The sequence below is a fragment of the Benincasa hispida genome, chromosome 1 (assembly GCF_009727055.1).
Source record: "Benincasa hispida cultivar B227 chromosome 1, ASM972705v1, whole genome shotgun sequence".
Lineage (NCBI taxonomy): Eukaryota > Viridiplantae > Streptophyta > Magnoliopsida > Cucurbitales > Cucurbitaceae > Benincasa > Benincasa hispida.
Genome location: NC_052349.1, coordinates 16,864,935 through 16,877,927, shown reverse-complemented (window position 1 = coordinate 16,877,927; position 12,993 = coordinate 16,864,935). Strand labels below are relative to the sequence as shown.

The following is a 12,993-nucleotide window of genomic DNA, read 5'->3' as shown; positions in this document are numbered from 1 at the left end:
TTTTGTCCACTTGATATAACCATAATCAGTAAGTCAACCCTTCACAGGTTGTTCGTAATAACGGCTAGGTCAAAAGTTGTTTTACCCCCAAAATTATATCTTGTTCCTTAAATCTTACTAATCCTCTAATGAACAATTGGTTTGTGATCCAATCACCATACCAAGTCCCTCTCGAGCAAATAAGAGGGTGGAGCCCCTTGTTCAAGATTCGAAATCAGTACTTAAGGGAACAACCTCTCTACTATCCTTTAAAATGGGTAGGAGTAAATTTCATCTTGCACTCTATGTCCCCAGCTATCTACCGGGTCTTACCCTTGAAATGAGAGGCTTATTGAGCCGGCGTTATTGAGTCAACTCTCACCCATAAAAATCTAAGGATAATCCTGAATAAATAGGAGTTCATAGTTAGCTCAACATTAAAGTCAAGTTACCCAAGTCGTTGCTTTGAAATAGTCAGTCTTAAACAATAAATAATGTTATAAAGTAAGAGTAACTTATTTCTCGATCCGATCTTATACAAATTTTTTGTGTAAGATACCCCCACCCATATGTCTCCACATGAACGATTCAAGATCATATCGTTTGTACTAAATACAAAGTGGGTCACATCCAATAGTATTTCTAAAATAAGGTACCCAGCCTTATTCGTATACTATGGACTGTTTTGCTATTTATTCGAACTTGATCCACTCTTATGTCTCCACATAAAGTCCAAGTACTCATGTAATAGTCATGGATCTTAGTTTATTGGATTTAGTTTTTACAAGTGTAATTTACTTATAATAGTTTTATTGAATGAACCTCAATAACTTCTTTATTGCAAATAGAATATGTTTAGTTTTACAAATTGTGAGTTTTAGGACATACAACCCAACAAATTAAACTCCTTTAATTAACCTAGTGACATTGCATGCTAACATTAAACTATGATTAATTCAACTCAAGTTCCAAATCAATTTTCAGGTAGGAGGTGTTCCGTAAACCGAACTTAAATACCTCCAACCTAGACAGAACCTAACCGGTAGAGATCCCTTATAATCATAGTAATGAGACAGAACCTAACCAGTAGAGATCCTTTATAATCATAGTAATGTTTTTCCTATTTAGTTCATTAAAGCTATTTTAAAATTAAGTAAGAAATAATTCTAATCCTGTTAGAATTAAAGTGATCTTAGGTTTAATTAATTTTAAATAATTTTAAAATTAATTAACTATCTTGTGATCCTATATTTGGATGTAATTCTTGATTATAGATTGACGGTTTCTAATCATTAATTTTAAAACTATTTTCAAATTTTAAATGATTATCCCTATAACCATGCTCTCTATAGTTTAATTTATTTAACAATCATATTCTAATTAATTAAATAATCAATACTATATGCATTGCATGAAAATATAACATTTATATTTATAAAATGGATGTTTCATGCTCAATGCACCTTTGATTTTCATAATTTTATTAACATAACACTTTATATTAAAGTCAATCATGAAAATCAAACAAGCATGCTCAAGACATTCAATTAAATATAACTTTTATATTTAAACTAAGTAATGTCATGCTACATGCTTTATTAATTTCATTAATTTAAGATAACAATTACATTAAATAACTCATGAAATTAAATCATCGTGTATAAAACCATATATTATCTCTCTTATAATATAAATTATGCATGAACATGCTTAACTAAGGTGGGATCATATCTAAATGACATCCATAAAGCATGCATATGAACCGGTTAATTGGCCCCTAGGATGAAATAAATAATAAAATTTCATTAATTTCATGAAAGTCTATCCTATAAAGTCTTCATGCGCTCCAAAACGGGACCAAAATCACTTGAATCGTGCTGGAATCGCTCAAACTAGGTCAAAACCGCTCGAATCAGGCAAAAAAAAAAACGTTGAACCAACCAAGAACCGGTCAAACCACTGGGGCCAATCAACTAATTGATCAAGAAACAATTTAACCGTGCCTCTATGCGATCCCTCGATTTCCCGTTTTCACCATTTTTGGCCAAATTTGGTCCCGAACTTCATCAATTTCAATCCTATTCTTAGACATGAACTTACAGAGACTCGGTTTACATGAAATCACACCCAAAAAACGCAGGGACATTTACAAATGATCAAATCAAAACATGTAAATCTAAAGACAATTAACCTCCAGTTCACAGCAAATTAACATTCATACTGCAACAATCCCACCTTAAACCAACACAAATTTTAATCAAGAATTAAAAATTGAGTTATCTCTGATACCAATTGTAGGGTTTAAGGCCCTACGCAGTGGAAGATGATCAGAGAACCAAACCTCATTTTTAATTAACAAATAAAATATTCATATGTTGACAAATTTTACAGTATTCTAATCAGGTAAATCTACTGTAAAACATAGGCTACAGTATATTGAAAAAAATTTGAACAAACCTACAAAGAATAGGAACTGTGAAACAAACTACATTGTGACTCTGGAGGGCTTCATCAACTCTTCTTAACAATGCACCAAACAACACCACCACATTGGTTTCATCGGTATTCTCTTAGGATTGAAAGTAGAATACTTGTAGGAGTCTTTTCTTAGAAGGAAAAAACTTCTTTTTTTTTTTTTTCAGAGAGAAAAACCACTGGGAGAATAAAAAACTCAGAGTCGATCCCTTTTTAGGTCCACCGTCTTCATGCCAATAATGAAGGAAGAATAAATAAAAAAATTCCCTCGACGTGTGCCATTTGGTTAGGGAGAAAGAAGACCAAGTTCAACCTTCCACATATGAGATATCAGTTACTTTAACTGATCATCAATTTAATTTAAATAAATTTAAAATAAATAAATAAATAATTAATTAATTAATCAATCAATTAAATCAATATTAAATAACTATTCCATTTAAATCACATTTAAATGAACATCTCCCACATAACCCATGGTTTTTATTTAATTTATTTAATAAAATAAAATAACTTAATTCTCCAATTAATTAATCATTAAATTAAATAGCATATATTTAATTTAATCCTATAATTGAATCACATTCAATTATCTTTCTTATATCCTATAATTTTAATGTGCATTCAATGCATAGTAATTTTAACCTATAGTTTTAATATGAACTCATTTCATATTAAAATTAATATTTGAACTCCTTCAAATATTTAATCCTCCCTTACATTAATTTTTTAATCAAATTCAAAATAGATTTATATTATAAAGTTTAATTAAAATATAAACTTTATATTATAATGTATCTCCATACATTATAATGATTTCCTTTAGTAAATTTGAATATTTCAAATTACTATAATTACCTCAATACTCTTTATGAGCTACTAGTGGGACCTGATAGACCTACAATGAGATTAATTGGCTAAACTCATTAACCAAGTTAATCAATATTATTAACTGTGGATACACTCCACTATAGACCCACAGTTGCACTTTTCTCATTGCAAATATATTTCTATGTCCACAGATATCAACCAATAACAACAAGTTTGTCCTTCACGAGTGTTCGTAACGCCAGTTAGGTCAAATTACCATTTCACCCCTAGGTCACCTCTATATCCTTAAGTACCCGTGCTCCTATAATGAACAACATGTTTATGGTCCTACCATTAAATAGATACCCCTCTCAGGCCAGCACGAGGATAGGGCCCTCTGTTCAAGATTCGGTGACACCACTTAAGAGAACACTCATCTACTAACCCTAAGGTCAAGAAAGGGTGAATTCCATCTCGTGAAATTATGTTTCCCAGCTCCTCACTCGATTTTGTCCCCAAAAATGGTACGCTTATTGAGTCAGAAAAACTAACCACTCTCACTCATACATATCAAAGGATAATCTCTCATGAACAGGAGTCCATAACTCACTCAGGATTAAGACTGAGTTGCCTAGGTCATCCTAGTGAAATAGAAACCTACCTAGTCAATGGTGTTACATCTAGCGGTTATTATTTCGCGGTTCAGTCTTATACAGACTCATTGTATATGATACCTATAACATCCACACCTTTTTATTTATTTATTAATAATGTAAAACTTTTCCCTTTTCAGTAATTGTCCTTAGTTGAAGGGCATGTTTGGAATTCTGAATTTAAAGTATAAATGTGAGGATTTAAGTGTTGTCATGGAATTTATTCAAAAATTATTCAATTTGAAAAGTATTATGGCAGGAAATTAAATTATTTTTTGAAAAAAAGCGAAGAAATTAAATAGTATAAAATGGGTTAAGGAAAGGATTCTAATTTGAGTTATACTATTTTTCTTTTTTTATTATTATTAATTATTATTATTATTATTATTATTATTATTTATATTATTTATCATCATCATCATCATCATTATTATTAGTATTTTTTTAAAAATAAAAAAGACCCCCCTTCACCTTCTCCCTCACTCACGCAGCCCCCTCCCCCCCCCCCTCCCGCACTTCCTCGCCGCCGTTCGTGGGTTCCGTGGCCAGATCCCGCCGGTCAGACATGCTCTTCAGTTCGCCCAGATTTTGAGCTGCTGCTCTCCGCCGCCCAGATTCGAGCCGAGTCTCTCCTCCGCCTCCCACCCGTCGCTGCCGGCTGTCTCCAGCGCCGCCAGCCCTGTTCATCGCCAGGACCCGCCTACACCACTAGACTTGTGCTTTGAGTAAGCGATTGATTTATTTTTAGCAAGATTTTGGTTGATCTAGTTTGATTACCCATTTGGATTTTGGTTAAAAATTTATTATCTCTATATTTGGAATCCAGATCCAAGATTGGAGTACTTCGGAGTGCGCAGCATGCTGTTTAGCGAATTCGAGTTCGTTCGGCAAGTATTTTGGTAAGCGTTGTGACCCTTATTGTTGATTGTTAGGCACTTTTGGTTGTTGGACTAATGGATAGTTTGGTTTTAGTTTCTCGAAGGTTTCCAAGTCGTCCGTCCTTTAGGTTCTAAAATTTGCTAAGAGGAAATTTTTGAGTCGAAAATCTCACGAGTGTTGGTGATCAAGTTTCGTTGGGTAAGTTCATTGGTATCCCAAAATTTAATTTGTATTGTATGGATCTTGGTTCCAAGAATTTAAAATTTGTGTTATGTTCTGTATTGGGGACTTAGTTCAGGGGTTTTTGGTTGGAGATCATTAGCTTGGATTAAAAAATCGGAATTGGATTTCGAGGTAAGTTAATCTTACTACTGCGGAACTGCCCACGGGCCAGGCTTTAGTTGTATGCTAGCATGATAAGCGTATGTTATGGTAAATGTTAGCATATTGATTGACAGTATGACCTGAATCAAAATATGTTCTAGCACGAATTCTGAATTGTTTACATACACACTTAAGTACTTGATCGTTAGTATGTGATAGTATGTGTTTTCATATGTCGTTGTCTGATCTACTGGTGTTGAGCCATACTTGCATGTTGTGGATTTATGATGTAAGTTAGGCATGGATGATGTATAATATGTTGTTAAGAAATATGAGTATGTGATGTAGACATGGTATTAAGGATTGTTATGTATGCTTTAGAACTATACAATGTTGAATCTTAGCACGTTAAGACTGTATGAATATCCTTATTGATTAGTTAGATGCTCACCAGTTTGGTTTTCTCGGAATCACCAGTTTGGTTTCCTTCGGGATTCACCAGTTTTGTGTTTCCTTCGGGATTCACCAGTTTTGTGGACATACTTAACTACAATAGGGTATGACTCAGTCTCTTATATATTACATGTATTTATGTGCCATATGTGGGTATCTAGAGGACATAAATGTCTAGCCTGACCCCAATGGTGGGGTTACTTACTGAGTATTTTATACTCACTCTTTCTTATGTTGATGTTTCAGGTAAGGGTAGAGATGCACCGGTGATGGCGCAGCGGAATTCATGATCGAGCCACTGGGACTAGTTTTTTTTACGCTTCCGCATCATGAGATTTAGAGTTCTTTTCATGTTTCCCTTAATGATTAGTTTTGATGTTTGAAACTTATTATTAAGAATTATTTTTCATATGTACTTATTAACCTTTATGATTTATGGATACCCTATTATTGTTTTTAACAATTGCATTTAATAAATGTCTTTTGAATTTCTCTTGTTTTTAATTAGCATTTATTTCAAATGACTGAGCATCGTTTTAAATTCTTTGCATGCATTTATTTTAGTAACGACCTTACCTAGGTCCTAGGGGTTCGGGTCGTTACAATACCCCCTCTTGTATGTCCACTACCCAAATACGTTGGATCATTGCATTTGTATCAAATACAAAGTGAGTTGTATCCATAGTGTCACCAGGATAAGGTACTCAAATTTATCCACAGTACCTTAAACACTAATCCCCGTATGTCTCCACATATAGTTCGAGACTCATATAATAGATTAGGATGTTAGTTTATTGGACTAGGATTATTTAGGCAAGATAAATACAAGATAACCAATAATTATTTATTGTAATAAACATTAATAATACTTTATTAATGATCGGTCAAATGCTACATTTACTATCTACCAGGGCATAAAATCTAACAATTGCAATACAATAATTATGCCTAAAAATAACGGGCCCTTACAAACTTTCATAAAAGTGGTAAAAACTAAGCCAATTTCGCAAACATCAAAATTGCAAAAATCTAGAATATACATCACTATGTAGGATCTAAACACTCACCCATTAATTCTGAATTTGAGGTTCGAAAATGAAAAATAGAGACTCAACCAGCGCTTTGATACCAATTGAAGGATATGTGAATACCCATAGTAGAAACATCGTGTCTTTATTTTACATTTTACAAAACCACAATAATATAGAGACGGAAACTTGATAAACAACATGTAACGCCTGGATCCTTACACATTATGATTCGACCACTACGACATGCATACTTAGACTTTTCTATCATGAGATTAGTTCTGGTGAAAATTTCAAAGAACATATCTAAATTTTATTAATTAGATAGAAAGACTATATAAAAAGTTTATTTATCAAAACATCAAGATCCATAAAACATTAGTATGGTGGTACAAAATGCATATGCCTATAATAGTGAGTTTGATGGTTGGCCATTTGAGCGACGTCCAATTCTGCCATCTATGTTGTGTCCTTACCTACAAAGTTTGTAAAAATATAGGATGAGTATATAATATACCCAGTAAGTAGTTCTCACGTAAGGTAGTGACCAAATGCATAATCACAAGCAACCATGTCTGAAAAACATATATCGGGACCGAAAACGTATAATAACATTGTGGTGGTCGGTTATGCTTCCAACATAAATCTTCTCCGCCCTGATAGAAGATGAGGACCTAAGCGAAAACTAACCCATCTGATTGATTAGCGGGTCATGCAGTCAATAGAAAAAGTCGCATCCAACATTAGCATAAACGTAATATGGACTAGAGGGGTGCAACCATACATCCTCTAGTCCTAGCATAAACAAATGTAAATTAGGACTGGGGTGCAACATACATGCTTAACAGCCCTGGAAAGCATAAATTTCTCCGCCCTGATAGGAAGATGAGGACTTAAGCGGAAACTAAACCATCTGATGATTAGCGGGTCATGCAGTCAGTAGGGCCGAGTCGCATCAACATCAAACCATTAACATAAACGTAAGATTAGATTGGAAGTAAACTTTACACCTAATTAAAACTTGTTTTAACGTAATCGTGAACAAACATAATGCATGCGGTCCTTGTAGAGAAACGTGTTCTAAACTTGTAATGCAATATAAACAATTAACATAATCATGCAAATAATAAAGGTACACTACCATAGAACACTTAAAGAGAGGTGAGATAAACTAATTACCTTGACTATGATCTAATTATTTCTTATTATTGCTTTTGATTTGATCGGTAGAGCTTTCCCTTTTTTAAATCAAAAGAAAAAAATTTGGGTCAGCACCTTACCCGAGCTTTTCTCTTTTAATCTCACAGAACTTCCTCACTCACACTTACTTTTTCACACGATTTTTTGTTACTGAGATTTGTTGAGAATGGCGTTAAATCTTCGGCAAAGGGTCCTATTTATAGTAGTTTTTAGCTCTTCTCAGTGGTGACACAATCATCCTACAGGTGGCTTTCTTTAGAATTACTTAGGGTTTAAGGATTCCTCTCAATAAGACACCTAATCTTGGCTAACGTTTGCCCTTACATCATCATTCTTTGTTTGTATTCAATTTTAGGGTTTTCTATGAATAATCTATAAGATCGTGGCCAAATTCAACGCATAATCCACGCTTCTGTCCAAATCTCGCTCTTTTTGTTCTTGAAATCTCGCTCTCTCCAACTTTCTCGTTGGTTTGGCTCTCGCGACTCCGCTCTCGCTCTCGTTGTCGCTGGTCGCACTCTCGCTCTCGCTCTTTCCTACTGTCTCGCTAAGAATCTCGCTCTCTTTACTCTCGCTCTCTCCAATGTTCTCTCCAATCTCGTCTCTCCAATGTTCTCTCCAATCTCGCTAGTTTTCACGCGTGGTTGCCTTCACTGCTTGTGGATTCTACTTCCTCTTTTTCAAATTTTAAGAGTATATGGGTAATTAATTCACCTCCAATTCTTCCAATGAGTAGTGTCCAAAAAGAAGTTATCTACTGCCCGTTGTCTCCTGAATTAGCTAGCGTCCAACTTCCAATTAATCCTCCCTGATTCTGCTCTCTTATTCATTATTTTTTAATAATGAATAAATTTTCAATTAATCCAATAAATTTTCAATTTCCAATTATTCATAATTATTATTTTTTTCTTCTTCTAAATTTCTACCCCTTTAAATAAAATTTCGTCCTGCTTATTATTTGACATTTAATTTCCTGTATGCGTTCAAATTTGGGTCATTACACAACACCTAATTAAGCATACAGTTTATTGTGAAATTTAGAGGAAATGGGGAATTGGAAGACTTACCCTTGATGAACCAAGTCTTCACGTTTCCTCTCCATTCACAGCAATGTCATGAACTCTTCACACGAACACAACAATCTGAACCCAACAAAATGAGATTTCTTTTAGGCACCGTCACGAGGGCTTCCCATTCTCTAGGATAAGAAACGAGGTGGAGTTGTGGGTTCACTCTTAATTAATTCTGGGAAGAACGGGAGAAAGGTTTTCTTTGCTTGAGAGAAACCACAATTTTCACAAAGAGGAATCTTGGAGCCAGAAAACAAGAGAGAAGACGATGAATCTCCCACCCACTATCAAAACGTAAATAAGTTAATAGATCAAAGGGGAATGGGTTGTTATTTAAAAAATAACTCCCTCCTTTTTATTATTTAAAAAATAAAAATTCATAATTCATAATTTTATTTTCAAATAATAACCAACTTTATTATGATAAATAACCATGTTATATCATATATAACATATAACTCATAGTTTATATTATATTACAATCAATCTCTCAATTAACCTATAATATCAATATGAATCACATTCATATTAATTTTAACGTATAGTTTTTATATGAATATATTCATATAACTAATATTTAAATCATATTCAAATATTTATTTATCTCATTAAAACTTTATATTATAATACATCATATACATTATATCTCATATAAATAATTCTCTTTAATTAATTTAAACAATTCAAATTAATCCAAAATTAATTAGATTTTCATTAATCCTAATTGAGCTTAATGAGGGGACGTTATGGACCTATAAATTGAAGCTCCAATGATAATTGATTAATTAATTAAACTTTTTAATTAAATTAATCAACCTTCAAATAGTCATTCCACTAAAGACCGACAATGGCACTCTTTGCACTATAGATATACTTTTGTGTCCATTGGATAACCAATCAACATTAACCCTTCACAAATTGTTCGTAAGTATAGCTGGGCCAAAATTATCGTTTTACCCTATAGTTACATTTAACTCCTTAAGTATCACCGATCCCTCTAATGAATAATTAGTTCTAGTCTAACTATAATCGAACCCTTCTCAAGCCTGGAGAGGGTGTGACACCACATTGTTCAAGTCCTGGAATCAACTCTTAAGGGAGTAATTTCTCTATTTACCCTAAAAGTAGGGAAGGAGTGAATTTGTGTAACTGCGTTCTCTGCGCCCCAATCAGATGAATCCCCAAAATTGTAGGCTTATTGAGTCAGCAAATCTGATCACTCTCACCCATATAGATTAAAGGATTGCCTTTATAGGCAGGAATTCACAACTCACTCAGGATTCAGGTCAAGTCACCTATGGTCATCTTGATGAAACGTATGTCTCTTCTAGCAATGGTGTTATAAAGAGAGATTATCAACTTCGTGGTCCGGTCTTATACAAACTCTTTGTATAGGATACTCCACTCACATGTCTCCATATGAATTACTAAAATCAGATCATTTGTAGCATTTTACAACAATTGTAATAACTATAAAGCAAGCTTTATCGGTAGTGTCACCAAACTAAGGTACTCAGTTTTATTCATCTACTATAAACCGTTCAGGTTATCACTTAAACATGATCTACTTGTATGTCCCCCACATACATATTTAAGTTACATTAGATAATCTCGTATCTTAGTTTATTGGTTTTTTTGTTAATACAACCAAATATGGAATAAAATATCTCTTATTTTATTAGATAAATAAAATGTTTGTACAAATACAATTACAAACTACAAGACCACGAGATTTAGGACATCAATCCCAATAGCTTCTGCTAGAAGAGGTGTGATTAAAGACATTCTAAAGCGTTACGAAGATGCATTTGGCCAATGTGTTAATTATTCTAAATCTTCAATCCTTTTTAGTCATAACGTGGATTATGAGGATTTAAACTATATTAAGGAAATGATGCAAAAGTGCTAGCGGGTTGGAATGGGAGTTACTTTTTCGTGGGAGGGAAGGAAGTACTTATCAAGATTGTTGCCCAGATGATTGCCATTTATGCAATGTCTTGTGTAAGGCTCCCTTTGACTCTTTGTGATGATTTGTCCCGTTATATGGCTCGTTTCTGGTGGGGATCGTCTCAGCAAAAATATAAAATTCATTAGATGAGATGGGAGAAGATGTGTTATCCGAAAGGAAAGAGGTGGTTTGATATTCAGAAACCTGTAGGTTTTAACAAAGCTCTTATAGCTAACAGGTGTGAAGATTGTTTTTGAATCCTCATTCTTTGGCTGCTCGTCCTTTTAAGGGTAAATATTATCCACATCCAATGTCTTGGAAATTTATGAGGAAGGTTATTAGGAGAAGAATTGGGAACGAAGAAGACACTTTGGCTTTTAGATCACCATGGTTACCTTGTGAACATCTCTTTTGCCCCGTTACTATTCTGGCGAACGAGGGTGGAGTTAAAGGTAAGTCACTTGATCAATGAAGGAAGGTGGCACTCGACAAATTGAATGAAATTTTATGTGCCAATGATGTGGAGGTAATCTTATTTATCCTTATTTGTCAGACAGATCGCACGGATGATTGGATTTGGCATTATTCAAGAGATGGGGTGTTTACCACCAAGAGCGCTTATAAGCTTTTTATCAATCATAATGTTGAAGCTTCTAGCTCAACAAATGGGGATTGACTTTGGTGGTGGAAGAGGTTACGGAAGCTTTCGATTCCTAATAAGATCAAAATTTTTATGTGACGTTTGCTTCATAAAATCCTACCCACCAATCAGAACTAGTGCATCTGAACAGTTCACTCAAATCTGTGGTGTGCATTATGTAGTAAACATTATGAAACAAGAGATCATATTTTTCTTACTTGTGAAAGAGCAAAGCAATTATGGAATTATCTTGTACCTGAGTTTCTACCAACATTGGCCTAAGCGGTGCCTTTAAACGGCGTCCTGGTTCCGTTGGCTATGGAGGGGAGTGGGTTGAATCTGGAAATTTTCAGTGTTGGATGTTGGGCTTTGTGGATGGATAGAAATAGCGAATCTCGGCAAACTCAGATTGTCGATGTTTCGATCAAGGCTGAATGGGTGCTGCCTTACATCAATGAATTTAAGGAAGCTAAGTCATCTTCTGCTATCCCGACCTCTATGACAAATGGTAATCGGACTGGCATTATCCATCAATCGGTCTGGTTGCCGCTGTCGTGTGGAATATTTAAGCTTAACACCGACGCTTCGTGCCGGCCTGAATCGTAAAGGGTCAGTGTGGGAGCAATTATTCGAGACTCCAAGGGAGAGGGGGTGCTTGCGGCTACTGAGTGTATACCGAATAGGATTCGGGCGTTGGAGGTCGAAGCTATGGCCCTCTTGTTCGATTTGAAGATGGCGAATCATCTTCTTCCTTCATCTCTTCAGGTGGAGTTGGATGCCCAACTTCTGGTGCACGCTATTAATGAAGACTAGGGCATGACGTCAGGAGTGGGAGTGATTGTTGATGAGATTAAAACGTGGATGAGGAAGACCAATACAATGAGTTTCAGGGGTTTCTACGTAAGACCTTATAAATAGGTTCATATTTAACATTTCATTTTTTTTTAACCAAAAAGATCTATTGGTCTCTATTTTGGTAGTTATTTATAATTTAACCTTCAACTACATTATATATATATATTCTCTCACGTGCATATATTCTCTCTTCCCATGCTTCAAGATCATTTCTTCATCTTCTCTCTTTTCTCCTTCTCCCTTCCTCTCCTTTCTCCTTTCCCTTTTCTTCCTCCTCCCTCTTTTTCTCTTTTAGTTTTATTTTTCATATTTTTTATATATACTTTGACGCATTTGTATCTTTTCTTTTTTTTAGCTTTGATAGGAAATTTGATAAATACTGCAATATATGTATTCGTTTATTTGATATAAACGATAACTTTTTTTTATTTATACTTCATATACTATGATATATCACTACAACAAATATTACATTCGATAGCTTTAAAAAAACATGTTGTCGTAGCCCATGTTACTAAAAGTCCCTGACTTTCCATAGCGTTTTTTTAACGCTGTAAAAAATCAATTTTGATAGCACATATTTAATGTTATGAAAACATTTCATAGCGTTAGCCAAGAACTCTATAGAATGTCTTTTATAGCGTTTTTTATAACGGTAAAAAAACGTTATAAAAGAATT

At 34.2% G+C, this 12,993-nt stretch overlaps 1 long non-coding RNA gene across 1 annotated transcript; it reads right to left on the bottom strand.

Annotated features, from left to right (window-relative positions):
* Positions 1-7,015: 7,015 nt before the first annotated feature.
* Positions 7,016-12,410, bottom strand: LOC120067178. The gene is made up of 3 exons (XR_005478941.1): positions 11,716-12,410; positions 8,869-9,155; positions 7,016-7,077 (listed from the first exon to the last, which is right to left on the bottom strand). It is a non-coding gene; the product is annotated as an uncharacterized LOC120067178 (long non-coding RNA).
* Positions 12,411-12,993: the final 583 nt, after the last annotated feature.